This window comes from Hippoglossus hippoglossus, chromosome 6 (genome assembly GCF_009819705.1).
Source record: "Hippoglossus hippoglossus isolate fHipHip1 chromosome 6, fHipHip1.pri, whole genome shotgun sequence".
Classification (NCBI taxonomy): domain Eukaryota; kingdom Metazoa; phylum Chordata; class Actinopteri; order Pleuronectiformes; family Pleuronectidae; genus Hippoglossus; species Hippoglossus hippoglossus.
The window spans coordinates 10,820,006-10,834,761 of NC_047156.1; positions in this window are offsets into that span (position 1 = coordinate 10,820,006).

Here is a 14,756-nt window from a genome sequence, read left to right on the forward strand (position 1 = left end):
AATTCATTTCAGACAGAATACATCCGGACGTCTATTATGTCTACACCTCTTTTGGGAACTGTTTCACTTTACATTTTAAGGTCTCCAGTTTCAGGATGAAAAGAACAAGTTCAGTGAGGTCCAGTCTGAAACCACTTATGTCCTCTCAGACCCTGGAGCTCACTGTGTGTGACTGTAGTTATAGGATTATTGTGAGATTATTGCTGTTCAACTATTTGCTCACAAGTCTGGTCTTGTGAGCCCTGAATCCTGCTCCTCTCAGCTGACCTGCATGAAGACTTGGTGAAAGTTGAAGTCAAAGGAAGTTGCGGAAAGTTTTGTTTTTTCCTGAAACACATGGAGAGTGAGATGAGTTCAAATGAAAAGAGGCTATTAACTCGTGAAATACTGAACTGAACCAATAAACACAAAATAAATGTAACTATACTCGTCTGTTTTTATTTAATACTGATGATGATGATGAACTGTATCCTAACATAATGCAAAACACAAACAAACCCGGGGTAGTGTGTGTGTGCAAGCTACAGATGAAAGATGATACTGTGGGAGAAACGAGTAAGAAGTATAATTTAATTCAGTTGTTCCTTGTTCAAGCACATTGTGTTCTTCAAAAAAAACATGTCACATATTGTCAGTTAGTTAAAAAAAATGATGGGGACACTTGAGGAGCCAATCCAACTTCAGCTGGGGCTAGTGCCCCCCTTGCCCCACCCCTTGATTCGCCCTTTGAATCCAATTTTATCTGCCTCAACCTGTTGGGTTTAAAGGAGAGAAATGGGGAGAGGAGAAATAAGGAGAGAGAGAAGAGAGATGGGGAGAAAGAGGAGGAGAGAAACCAGCCGTGCAGCGATGATAATAACTGAACGAGAAGCCAAGAGTGGTGAAAAATAAACTGTAAACTTGAGAGAGATTCTGTTAAAGTTCATGATAATGTGCAAGTTGTTTCTTGTGTTCCCTGCATGTGCGTGGAACAGGCCTCCTGAGACACGTGTTGTTCAGTTTCTCCATCTTTCTCTCGAAAATAAAAATGTCCAACTGTTTGCTGTGAATACATCATGACCTTTCAGGCAAGAAAAGTTTCTCATCTCTACTCGTGACAACTCCGAAATAAGAATTAATAACAGTAATGTTTGTTTGAAAGGAAACTACAGAGCAAGGAATGTAATAAACCAGTGGAAGAAAAAGATAGAACTGAAATCGGTACAAAATTATATGAAACAGGAGCAGATTACAGAAATTTATGACCTTTACAATACTATATTACTAGAAGTCTTATTGCTCCTTTAACTTCAGCCTGAGAGCTTAACTTTTCTCTCTCTCTCCCCCCCCCCCCCCCCCCACACACACACACACTCATCACATGACATCTTTCTAAATACAAAATTTAAGATTTCTGATGTTATTATTATTTGATCCAGATATTTATTTGTATATATTTGGCCCCTATTGTGAGCTTGAGTTTAACTGTGTGGTTTTGTTAGTTATAAGTTGATATATTCAACATATATTTTTAATATAAGAAACATGCATTAAAAAATATTTCACAACACAATTTAATACCAAGTGTAATAAGTACTACTTATTATAGATAATTATTACCCCTGATTATTTCCCCCATACATTAAAGATTGCAATTACGTCCACCGAGAAGGTTTTGTTCTCACCTCTGTCCTGTTTGTGGATTTGTTTAAAAGCAAGATTACACACAAACCACCGTACAGATTAACATGAAAGGATGTGGTGTGGATCAAGAAAGAACCCATCACAATTTGATGCAGATTTTTGGACATTTTCATTAATTTCCAAGGAAATCAAGCATGTTTAGAGAACTCAGATCTATGCGTCTGTGGAATTTGGTGCAGCTTGAGTGAAGTTAAGGAGACTGTTGGGCCCTGGCGGAGGTGTGGGCTCTCCTGAGTGACATTCTAATAACAAACTGAAGCTCTCTGCATTCAAATATTCACTATTACACTTGACATCCAAAATCCAACCAATAACCCAAATTGACAAAATGTTTGAAGGCGCCGTCAGCGTTGACACGTTTCTGCCGTTTTCTGACACATGCCAGGTGTCAACATGATCTGTATTGGCATTGCTTCACATATAGTCCCCCCCCTCACAGCCCTTATTTACTGCCGCGGTGACAGAAGTCGTCCTCTGGCTTCAACGTGCAGGATTGTGTGTTGGAGGACTTGTTTAGTCTTATTCTGTGAGGGGGGAATGTCATGTAGCATCAAAGATAATTTATTTTCCCTCGCACATTTCTACGAAAATAAATGCCAGCCAGATCATGACCAGAGACAGAAGACACGCTTCAAAAAGACAGGCCTGAGTATGTGTCATATGCAGACAATGCTGCGGTAATTGGCTGCAAAACAATGTTTGGTGTAGAGGTAGCTTGTATCGCTGTATCCTCTTCAGGATTAGAGTCATTAGAGCTAAAGCCGTTTATTGATATGGAAGGTATGATTATATTAATGAATCCGTTTGATGTTGTCAACCAATCACACACTGGAAAGTGGTATTAGCTGTTTAGTCCTTGAATTATCCGATTCTTATAATTATTCTACACTGGCTTTGCTTGTTTCAGAAGAAGTTAAGTTGTTTTCAAACTGTTGCTGTGAACGATAGACTGTGTTAACATATTGTGACAAGTTCCATTACTCTTTCTTCTTAAACAATGGGGCTATGGCGCCTGCCACATAGCAGCCAAGAGTGAAAAGGAGAGGAGATCTAATGAATTATGCAGAGAGAGCTTTCTCTAAGCCTGACAGTCTGAAACCAGCCTGGAGAAAATTGTAAGAGAAGTACGAGTCAGTGCAGCCATCACAAATCCCCCTCCCCTTTCCCCCAGGGACTGCTGAGGCCAAGGCCTGTCAGTCAAGCGCCCCCTGCCTAAACTGTAATCTGGGGACAGAGCTGAGAAGCCTGCAGGTCTGATAAAGTGCTGAAAGATGCCCCAGAAACTCTGCGCTCCTGTCAGGGAGACGGGGGCGGGGGAGGAAAAGATGCAGCAAATGTTCCTAAATTTCCAACAACAAGCCTCAGACTGGTTCCACACATAAGCCACACAACCTTGGCTGGTAAATTCATCCGCGCCGCTTGCCCTGCGACCACAACTGGCAGTCGTGACCCCGGCGAGCGTGTGCAGAGGGGTGAGTTCACAATCATCCGACGGTCTGACCTCTGCCTTGTTAGTTCAGGGAGCGAGACAAATTTCCCTTTTCATTTTAATGAGAAGTGGCTTCCCTCTCTGGCAGGCGGCTGAGCGCGGCACGGCAACAGTGCAGTCTGGTAATGAGAGGCCAGAAGGTTCAGGTGTCTTCAAACCGCAACACATGGAAGAGACCTAATGCAGATGTGTTTTTTCCCCAGCCCCGGAGGAAACACAGGGGCGGATGAATATTCATGGTGAGGTGATGAATTGTGTTGCCTACAGCGGCGTGCCACTTTGAAAGCCCTCATGCTGCTTCTTTTATCACAGGAGGTCCTTGCCACCGAACCTCACAGGCCACAACACAGCACCCCGGCATCCAACTACCAATTATCATCTGAGATCATTAACTTGTTATGTTGACACAAACACTGTAATTTCAGATGCCCTTTTTTATTCAAATGACCTTATTCATGAGGAATGGCTGACTGAGTTGATTGGATTTTTTTCTGCCGTGCACCGCAATCACTCAACAAGTGATGTTTGGACACAAAACTAATGAACAGCATGCAGCGCTTTGAACTGTGTGCGTGCTGTGTTTGGAGATGGATAAACAAGCTGCATAATATCTTCCAAAATATGCATTAGCACAGACTGATACGGCGATGGCACACTGTTGAATGTTTGCACTTTGCCTCGTTCAGGCGGAAATCTCCTCGTAATGACGGTAAGTCACAGGGCAGAGGGGGTGAAGGCAGGAAGGGACAGAGGCGGAGTGTCGGGTGGCAAGGCACAGGGCCTGGGGATTGAGCAGCGTCATGTTCAGCAGCCCCAGACGGGTGATTCATACCAGCCTCATCACTGGCAACAGACAGGACATCCAGGCCTTTATTACCTCCATCCATCACCATCACTTCATCAGTCTGAGCTCCTGTGAGCCAGCTCTCCAAGCAGTCCCCAAACACCCATCCCAACGTGCTGCCGGACAGAGATTTACACCCGCCCACTAACACCCTCACTTTAACACGCGCACACACACACACACACACACACACACACACACAGACACACACACAGCAAGAGAGATGAGCTCCTGCGTCGATTTCAGACCCACACTGAACGAGCCGGAGGAAGAGGCAGTGTGTAAAGGCCATTCTGCAGCCAGACGTGGTGTGAAGCTGCTCCCCTAAGGGGCTCCGGCTGACAGGCTATCCTGCATTCTGAAAGCCACTTACACTTCAGCCACATCATACCACCTGCTGCTGCTGACCAATGTGTCAGAGAGGCATATCATGATGGATACACTTTGCTGTGGGAGAAATCATTAAATCATTCCCACTGCTCTCACCATTATAAAAACCCTACAAGCCCTATATACCATGCACGCATAACACAGGAGCTGATGGTCTAAAAGCTGGACACAGTATTATCAACCTTCACTGTGTAATGCAACGGACCTGCAATAAATTCCAGCTTCTTGTGTCGACTTAGCTCTGGTAAAACCAATGTCCCCTCTCTGTTCCAGTCCATTAGTATGGTGGCCCTGAAAAACAGGCAAACAGACAAAATACAAGCAAAAAAAAACATGATACAATACAGAAACACGGTGAAAATACACACAGCACAACACAAATAGACAAACCCCCACAACAATGAAAATAGAGCCTGATATTTCCCTTGAAAGATGGTGGAGACCAAACCAGAGCTAAAAAGGAAGTGTATATTGGATTATTTGCAATTAGGAAGAAACAAATGACCTAAATGTGAGCTCATGCTTCTACTGGATGTGTCTATACAGTCAATGTTTGCTAACACGTTGCTGTATTAATTCTATAAGATAAAGATTTCAGGCTTGTTCCGTCGTCCCCAAGTGGCTAAAAAATAATTCAATACAACTTGAAATTATGGGATCTTCAATAAAGTCTGGTGGCCCTGATGATGCAGCACACCGCACTTCACAAAAAAGACAAAACACAAGCACATTTTGAAAAATAAATCCTCCTCAGTTTGACCTGTGCCCTGCAAATACTCATAACACAAGCAAACACACAACCAAGGGAGGGAAGGAGGGAGGAATCTAGAATATTGGGTCTAATTTGCTGAAAGCAGCTGCATCTGAAAATGATGCTGAAGGGAGATGAGAGAATCATACCATTAAAGATGCAGAACAAAACCATCACTTGAGAGATGCTGAAAGGCTCCGTAGGTGCTGGAGAGAAAAGCCGAACTGGGTGATGGTTCTCTCTCGGTCTCTCACTCACACGCTGTCATCAGAGACTTACGATCATAGACACAAATATATAACTTTATGCATAGTTTCTACATTGATGCATTTCTTTGGAACTCGTTTCAGCTGTGGATTAATACACATTTTAACACCAGTGAGTATTTCTGGCAGCAGGATGGTGTACATGGCACCGACTCAAAATAAACAACAGCTCCCATGTTCAGTGTCATCCAGTGCAACAGTTTGGCTCACGGATGGGTTATTAATAGCCTTCAGACAACACTGTAAGTATGTAACACAGAGTAATGTATCATTCTACATGGGCGATAATCGTTGGTTAGATGCATTAAATTGTACACTGATCACCTACTTTACACAAAGAGGACTCACTATCAATATACATATATTTTTATATTAGATGTTGGTAAAATAAAGCTCAAAATATGGATAAAACAATTTTCTTACTCTTTATCTTATTAAATTGGTCCATGATTCATGATTTTCTCTTATTTGCGCTCAAATAGTTTCCCAGCCGGCTCGTTTCATGCTCACAGACTTTCTCTCCCAAACAAATAATCATTTCATATCAGTGTTGTGATTGGGGAGAGAAACACACTCCATGAGGCCACGTGCGGAGTGTGAAGGGGAATCAAAGGACAAAAAGAAAACCAATCACTTTTGGACATTATGTCATATTGATTTATGGCTGCTATTATAAACTCCTCTACCTATTCCGTACATCCATGTACACAGACCTTTGTCATAGTATATGCTGTGACACAGAGGGTGTCATTAGAGAGTAGCCAACTTGGAGGAGATAAATCAATGTTCTGTTCAGAGAAACATTTCACTCTGGGCCTTGTGATGTTATTGATCCAGGCACCACATAGTGTTCCACCAATAGCTTTAATTTATTAAAGAAAAACATGTTGAATACACTGATATTTTTTCTTTCTGGTCTTTTGAGCCACAGCTTTATTTTCCTTTTCAAGTGAGAAGCCCAGTTTCCTCAGAGACGTTTGCTCGTTTGACCAAAATATGGCGACGACAGTTTTTTGCGAATGGCAAACACACAAAGAGATATTTTGTGCTTTTGGGACAAGTTCTGGTTTTACAAATACCTCCTTGAGAGCTTTATTGAGCTGTAGTCACAGTGTTTTGTTCAACGTGTGTTGGCATGTGTGGGTTAATATGCATAAGGATGTACTGCACCACATGACACACACACCCTCACACACAGATATAAATAGGCGAGCCAGAGTACAGGGGGGAAACTGAATAATAAGTTGTTTCACTGGCAGCTATTCAAAGTTACAGTCTGTCACGCTCGCTTGATGAAGAGCGAGCAGAATGCGGAGTTTGATCGCAAATATTTGGTCGGCACTCGCAGTAAATTAAATCAGCGCGTTATATTCTGCTGATACAGACGGAATTTATTGCAGGGCAGATTTGAGATCATTATACAAATCATATCATTTCATCTCCTCTGTGCCCACTATCTGCTCTGATTTGTGAGACAAGTTTGTGTGAGGGAAATGGGTGTGTAGGTTTTGTGGCTTCGCTTATCTATGTTTTAGGCACCTACAGTGTGTGTGTGTGTGTGTGTGTGTTATCTCTTCCTCATTCAAGTCATGTCACAGGCCAGACACTCCATTGTCAGGAGAGGCTTTCATCCGCTGACTTCAGATGTGCCTGTCATCCAGTCCAATTATACAGAGAGAAATAGGTATTGTTACACTCCGGGGATTGATTCAAGACAAAATAGAAAAGTGAAGAGAAGGCTACACACTCATCTATGGCCAATGTGCCACTTGCCTGGAGTCACACACACACACACACACACTCGCTCGCGCACATTTTCAAATCACATGGACGAGCAAGGTGATAACAAAAAGCTTACGAGGTAACGCCGCCTCCCTTCCGTCTACAGTGGAGAGTACGCGGCAGGTAGGTTACGGTCAAGTGGAGTGGTGAAGTATTGAGTGCTGCACCTCGGCCTCGGCCTCACTGTCAGGGTGATGATACCTTGGCTTTATATGGAGATACCTTGGCGGCTGATGGAGCAGCTGAGCTTAAGATGACTTCAACCGGCTGCTGAGAGCGGCTCAGAGCCACTCAAGCATCAGTCGACGCCGCTGACACGAACAGTCTCGTTTCACCACCTTTTCCTGACGTTTTTTTTGGGGGGCTCTTCCCACCTCTCTCTTCATCCCTCTCTCTTTTTGTCTCACACAAAACCAGAGAGCATGTCAAGAACCCCCCCGTTCACCTCCAACCGCTCACAGGGAACAGCTCCCATTTATCTAATAGCATGCTGCCATTGCATTCAGATATGTGTGGCTGCCATGTTGCTCATTGTTAGGCCGGTGAGAGACTGCAGAGAGAAGCTACAATAGGTTAAACTGTTCCGGGTTTTTTTAGTCGCTCTTGAAAAGTTTCCAGGGACTTTCTGGGGCCTTGTTTAAAACGCGGCGTATTATCAGGAGAGTGAATGATTGAGAGGGGAAACAAAAGTTCAGCCTTGCTTAGAGGCTCCATTTACCTCATCTGTCATTTCATTAGGTTTGTCAGGTGTATCCTTGTTTATACGCGAGCGTTGTGACAGCTCAAGATGGCAGACGTCTCAGTTTAGACAATCCCCTTATGTGTAGTCAACCCTGCGCCTCAGCCGAGCCTCCAGTGTCCTTGCTCCTGATACTGATTCACTGAGGTGGAACGCAGTTGGCTGAGATGCTGAAAGGGCACGGGGAGAAGGGATTTGCTCCTCAGCTAAGTCTCCTCTCTGGGCTGATTCCTACTGGGCCACGAGAGGAGATTTAAACATTATATATATATATACACTCTCAAATAGGCTCACACATGCACACACATGCACGCACACTGTGTTTGCCTGCCATCAATCTCCTAAATCCACCCAGGTTGTTTTGAAAGTGATAAATCCAGCCATTTAATATCCATAATTAATAATTTATTACACACAGCGCGCCACAGATTTAGATTAGGTAGTATTTTATCTAGGTAATAGTCGTACCCTTGAAGGTCATTCTGGATGTTTTTCCATTATCACTTCCTAATGCGTTCCATACAGATGTGCAATTATGTACAAATAATGTGACTGAGTGACATTAATGGTAAGAATGTTTTTAAAAAGCTCCAGATTCTCGGGTTACATGAGGATACGTATCAGTTGTGTTTTATTAGACAACTGTTATATACTATTCTCTATTTAAGTAACATTTTAGCCTCAAATTACCACATCTCAGTATGAAGGATATCTGTTTAGAAGTGGAAGTGAAAATAACCAACGTTTTTTCAGTATTAGCATATTGGTGTGTATTTTTAAACCATGTGTTAGTTATATTTTCAGTAGCACTGGCAGCCCCCACAGTGTTTATTTTGCACAGTGTGTAATCAATTAAAAACTCTGAAGCCGACACAGAATCAGTGCGTACTATTGCTGGTATCACAGATGCAGCAACGACTGCTTTATTTTTGGCTGTTGCAGAGCCATTAGTCAAAAGTTAAGCAACTTACTGCTGACAGCCGGTGAATAGTGGAACAGAGGAGGCTTTCCCTGATGCCGGGAACTGGCTGTGTGCATTTCTCCCCTCTTCTCTTTTTGTAGTGAATAAATGTAAGTGAACCAAGTTATCTTGCTGTCATCCCCCTCCTCTCTCCCTCCCTACGCCTGTCTTTCTCCTCTCTGTGTGTCTCTGAAATACACACATCCTCTCTCACACAAAGGAGGGAAAGTGTCACTATGGAAACAAGGAGGCGAGATTCTAAAAGCTACCTCTTGAGACCAGAGTTAAGACAACAGAAAGGAGTCCACAGTGTGAGTGGCAGAAAAGCAGCAATATACACATCATCTATACCTCTCCTCCCCTATTCTGCTGCTTTATCCCATTGTTATTTCCAGTCTGTCTGAAACTGTCTGTGCTCACATGTATGTGCATTTTAACATTCTTCGCTACATGTGTGTTTAGGGAGCAAGACTAGTGTTGTAACAGTTAAATGTGGCTCTTTAGACAAGTGTGTGTGTGTGTTTGTCGGTCTGGGTGTAATATGCACCACACATTTATTTAATAGGGCTAATCCATTTTAATCCCACCTGCCACTGTTACCTTACAATGATGAATGTAAGCCTAAATGAGTTAAGACGCAGAGAAATGCCCGCGGGAAACAGAGGAGGAGGCTGGGAGGTAGATGTAAGTCTCTATATATGTGCGTGCTTGTGTTCATCAGTGTGTACACCCAGGTGTGTGCGCCCGCGTGCGTGCGTGTGTATTTATTAAGGCTGCCGTAGCAGCTGAAACAGGTTTTCCTCCGAGCTCGGTTCAAGGCTATTTTCTGCGGGTCTGCAGGGTCACTGCTGTCCTTAGTGATGTCTCCTTCAGCGGTAATCAGCACCATGGACAGCTACAGCGAGCCCCACCACCGCAGGCACCACAGCAGGCATCCATCTCAATAGACTCAGAGAGATTCCCTCTGCTTTCCCCCCTTCGCTGATCTAAAAGAAAACAGATAGGTGCTGGTTAGACCTCAGTCTTCATGTTCTCATCCAACCATTGATCTTTTACGGGGATGGAGGGGAGATAAAAGGAGAAAGGGGAAGACGGATATCAAACTATGAAGAATCTATAGGCAGCTTTTGATAAAACCTCTAATGGAAAACTCATTGGATAAGTTTCCTCTATGATGCCAGATTCACTTGCTTGTTTTATGACGATGGAAGTCCAGACTGCTTTGAATAGGAAAGTCCTCTTTTAGCACTTGTTACTGTGCATAGAGCCACTGTTTTAGTGCCAATGTGTCTCGCACGCTCCGGCTTTGAAAGATGAAATGAAAGAAAGAAAAGGAAGGAGAGATAAAATAAAAGAGGAGAGGAGAGGAGAGGCCGGGGAGGGAGAGATAGGAGGAGTGCAATATACTGTACAGAGTGAGTGAGTGGCTGAGCTATGGTGAGAGAGAGAGAGAGAAAGAGAGAGAGAGAGGGAGAGATAGGGAGGGAGCGAGACAGAGCGAGAGGGTGCAGATAGCGGGAGGGGAAAACCTCCTCTCTGAAAGGGATGATGTCAGTCTCTGCAGCTGAGCCCCGGTCCCCGACTCGATGGGGTGAAGACTCTCTCTCCTCCAGAAAACCGGCAGGCAGACACAGCCGCGTCCACAAAGAGGGAGGCAGGGGGTGAGAGGGGAGAAGCAGGGAGAGTCTGGTGAATGGAAACCTGCAGGTACGTATGCCACGTTACCATCCACCTCTGAGTTCATTCATTAGTGCCTTTTGTTGCGTTCTGCCTGCCGTTACGCTTTAAACTGCCGCTAGCATCTCATTTGTTCAAAGTGATTACCATGTTGCGTGTCTCAGTGAAGCCCAGTGAGTGTGTAGACTTCTGTATCCCAGCTCGTCTGTGTAGTGACATTTTTTGAGGGTTTGTGTATTTTTTTTTTCTCCAGCGGGGGTGTGGATGGAAGGGCAGTGCTCACTGTAAATGTGGGGGGGGCGCGCACACACACACACACACACACACACACACACACACACACACACACACACACACTCAGATTAGTGGAAAGTTTTTAATGAAGAGGAAACTGCTGTATCCAGACCTCTGGGGAGGAAAACAGTTTCAATTATTCAAATCCAAATCAGATGCAGGGTCCCCGGAGCAGAGGGCATGACAGAGATTTGAGATTAGAGTGAGGGGATTTGGTGCAAAGATAACCTATAGACATTGGGGGGGGGGAAGAAAAAACTGCTCTTTGCTCCGTTGCGTCATTGTTATAGAGCTCTTCCTCTGTCTGCGTGAGGGATTTGCCAGGTTAAAGCAATACCTCCTGGGATGCTGGTGGTCAGACAGGTGACATAGCTGTGGTGAGTCATCCTCCAGCATCTGTCACTGACACCTTCAGATTTCAGGTTTGCTCATGCACTTATGCCAATGTCATTGTCATACGTGACAATCATGTTTCCTATTGCTCGAGTTCAACCGGTCTGTAGGATTCGTTGCGTATTATAGAAGTAAATCAGGTTTTTACTGTTGCACAGATTGACTTATTAATGTAACAGCCAGCCAGACAGCAGCTTGTGCAGGGTCACATTCAACAGGAAACAACAAGGGACGACATTGACAAAGGATGAAAATGTGTCTTTGTACTCAAGAACGTGTGTGTGTGTGTGTGTGTGTGTGTGTGTGTGTGTGTGTGTGTGTTTGTGTGTGTGTCTAAAAACATCACAGGCCATCAGATGGAAAAACAAAACAAAACAAAAAAGAAATGCAGGCCACAGACACATTTCACCAGCAGCAGCCATCCATTTATACACTCAGGCTGTTGGCATGCCACTCAATTAGTCACAGCGTGGATTACACTCCATGAGGGGCTCAGTGAGAGAGAATCACGCTGGAAATCCAATTTTGTGCCGCATCAAATGTCAGGGTAGAGCCTTCAGATTCTCTGTGATAACACACACACAGAGGCAGCGGGGGGAGAGGCCGGGGGAGCGCACTGTGGAGCTGGAGGGGGGGGGGGGGTGAAGAGGATGAAGGTTATGGGGGAAGAAGAGTGAGGAGCAATGGGAAGGGGTGGGGCGTCTCAGAGGTATGGCCACCAGGTCCAGCTTTGTGTATGATTTTTACCGTGTGTGGGTCTATGTGCAGTGGACCTTTGTGTAGATAAGCCCCTTCTTCCTTGTTGCCCACCTCCCAGTTAGAACCTGCTTTTCACTGTAGCCCCGTGAGATGAGGATGAAGAGAGCAGGAGAAAGAAAAAGAGGAATAAATAGAATTTACTGCTGGTACCTTTTGTATAATTAGAGAGGCAGTAAACTAATTACAAAGTGTGTTTCGGAAACTTTCTTTGAAAATTGTCAGTGTGGTTTGTGAGGCCGGCCGCCCCTGAAGAAACCCGCTGTTAGGTGCAGTGTTCCAGACACATTTGTTTGCGTAGCCCCTGCAGAGTAACCCCATTTATTCCAGTAAACCTGGAACATCAAACTGGTTCTTTTAGCTATTGTGTACAGCCTGTTCCCTGCCTGGTGCTGACTGGAATGACAAATGGTTGAGTTAGATAAAGGCTTCATTGGCGGTGAGGGGCCGGGGCCTCCCACTGAGAGGCCATTAATTAGAAGTGTGTGCCTTAACTTTAATGTTTCATCCTCCACATTATCTTTTCCCCCCACCATGATTTATTTTCATGCTCATTTGCTCAGTAATTCATTTTGATGTTACAACTGCCCCAGTTCCTTTGACTCCTATTTCAGGTGCCAGTCTTGTGGGATTGTAGTTTCCCAGTGTACTTGATCTTACTGCCAGCATCTCCCTTTGAGAGTTTTAAGGGGGCAGGCAGTGGTTTTGATGGTTGTCAGGCGAAATAGTTTTGATGTCTTGATCTCAGATTTCCTCTTCCTCCTTCCTCACGCCAGGAAAACGTGTTCACGTTGAATTATTCATGCACATTCCCGCTACACAAATGATTTCAAATATCATGCCAGTGGAAATTCATTACAATCCCCCACCTGTGTGTGTGTGTGTATAGAGAGTGATGCTCTGTCATTATTTCCCTTTCGCTCGACAAATCCCTCCCCATCCATCTATCTACTTATTTCTCTGTGATAGCTGAAGCCTCCGATTCCCAGCGGAGGCGACCCGAGTGGTCCCTCAGTCCGTGTGTCATTACCGCTGACCAGTAGCCCATCTCTATCTGCCCCGATCTCCCGACCTCCCAGAGAGGCAGCCAACAAAATACTCTACAGCGAGGGGGGAGGAAGCAAAGGGTGACGGCGAGGCGAGAGAGGAGATAGAAAAGGGAGAGAAAACAAGGGAGAGAGGTGCAGGGGGGCAGCAGGGACGGATGGAAGGAGAGAGATATAGAGAGTGGGGAGAAATAAGGTGAGATGAACAACAGGGGATGGATGAAAACAGAATATAAAAGATAAAGCAGAGGAAGAGGAAAATTGGAAGAGGCAGAGGGAAAATGGGGAGATGGGTTGTATTGCTGGGGAGGAAATTGATGGGAAATAGAGAAAGAAAAACAGAGGGGAAAAGGGGAAGAGAAGGAGAATAAGGGCGGCGGCAAAGGAAAATAGACGGGAAAGAAGAAAGTCAGAGATCAGATGAGGCAGGGAGGGAGGCTCACAAATGGAGTGAGAGGGAGAGAGAAGAGATGCTATTTCAAGACCATACTTACTGATAATGTCACTCTACTTCAAAGCGCAAAGCGTTCCTGTCATGCTCCTGCACGACTCTGCCCCTGGAGAATTTCCTCATAGATCAGATGATAAAAGGATGCCTGACAGTGGAGCGCGTGGGGCTCCCGCTCACTCTGTGTGACACATTTTGGGCTAAACTGTGACAAAATATCAAAATATACTCAGGTCTCTGCTTTAATTCTGTCTCACCCAACACACAGCTGCTGACCGGAGGACCTGGAGGAGGCACGCAGGTGGAGCAGGTGAAGTTCAGGTACAAAACTGTGTGAAGTTACATATTGTAGCTCTAATTTCTGTGATAAATTACATCAGCACAACTGAGGAGGAAAATAGACAAATCAACTTATATGTAACTAGAATGGCATTGTAGAGCATATAGCTCCTCCAAGGCCCAACAGCCCCCTTCAGTTAAATCAAGCTGCACCGGATTGCACACACTCATAGATACTAGTCCTCTAATTTGTCCTTTTCATCAAGATCAACCAATGATTCCCAGAGAAATGAATGATAATGTTGAAAAAACAAAAAGAAAATGAATAAAATCTGGATCCACACCAAAATCAAATGCCCAACCCCTCCACAAAATGTTATGGAAATCAGCCGAGTATTTATCCTTCTAAGAAACAAACGCAGACGAAAACATAAGCTCCTCGGTGGAGGTAGAAATCTGGTGACTGATATTTGGCTCCTGTTGAAATTGTTCAGTGTGAAATGTTAATCATTTCATTTACACGTCTCGCCGGCTCACACATCACTGAAGTCATCACTCAGCCTTGAGGCATCACCCACATCAATGAATCTCAGACTGGCAGAGATTCCTGCAGCGTAATGACTTCAATCTCAGATTGTAGAATGAGCCGTGCGTCTTCTTTTTAATTGAATATTTAACTAAAATTAAATGAATAATATTCATTTTAAAACTGATAACATGATACATAATTCTCGATTTGTACAAATTCTAGGTTGAGATGATTTCATCTATTGACACAGCACCAGATTTCATTTGTGCTGTACGTCTACAAATCTGATATCCACCTGATGACTGGTGACATTCAACAGACCAGCAGTCGATCAAAGTTTCCAACACATAATAAGAGCGTGTTGACTGTATAGAAACAAACTCTATTACTTTTTTAATGTTGGAAGCTTACATGATCGACCTCTCCAAT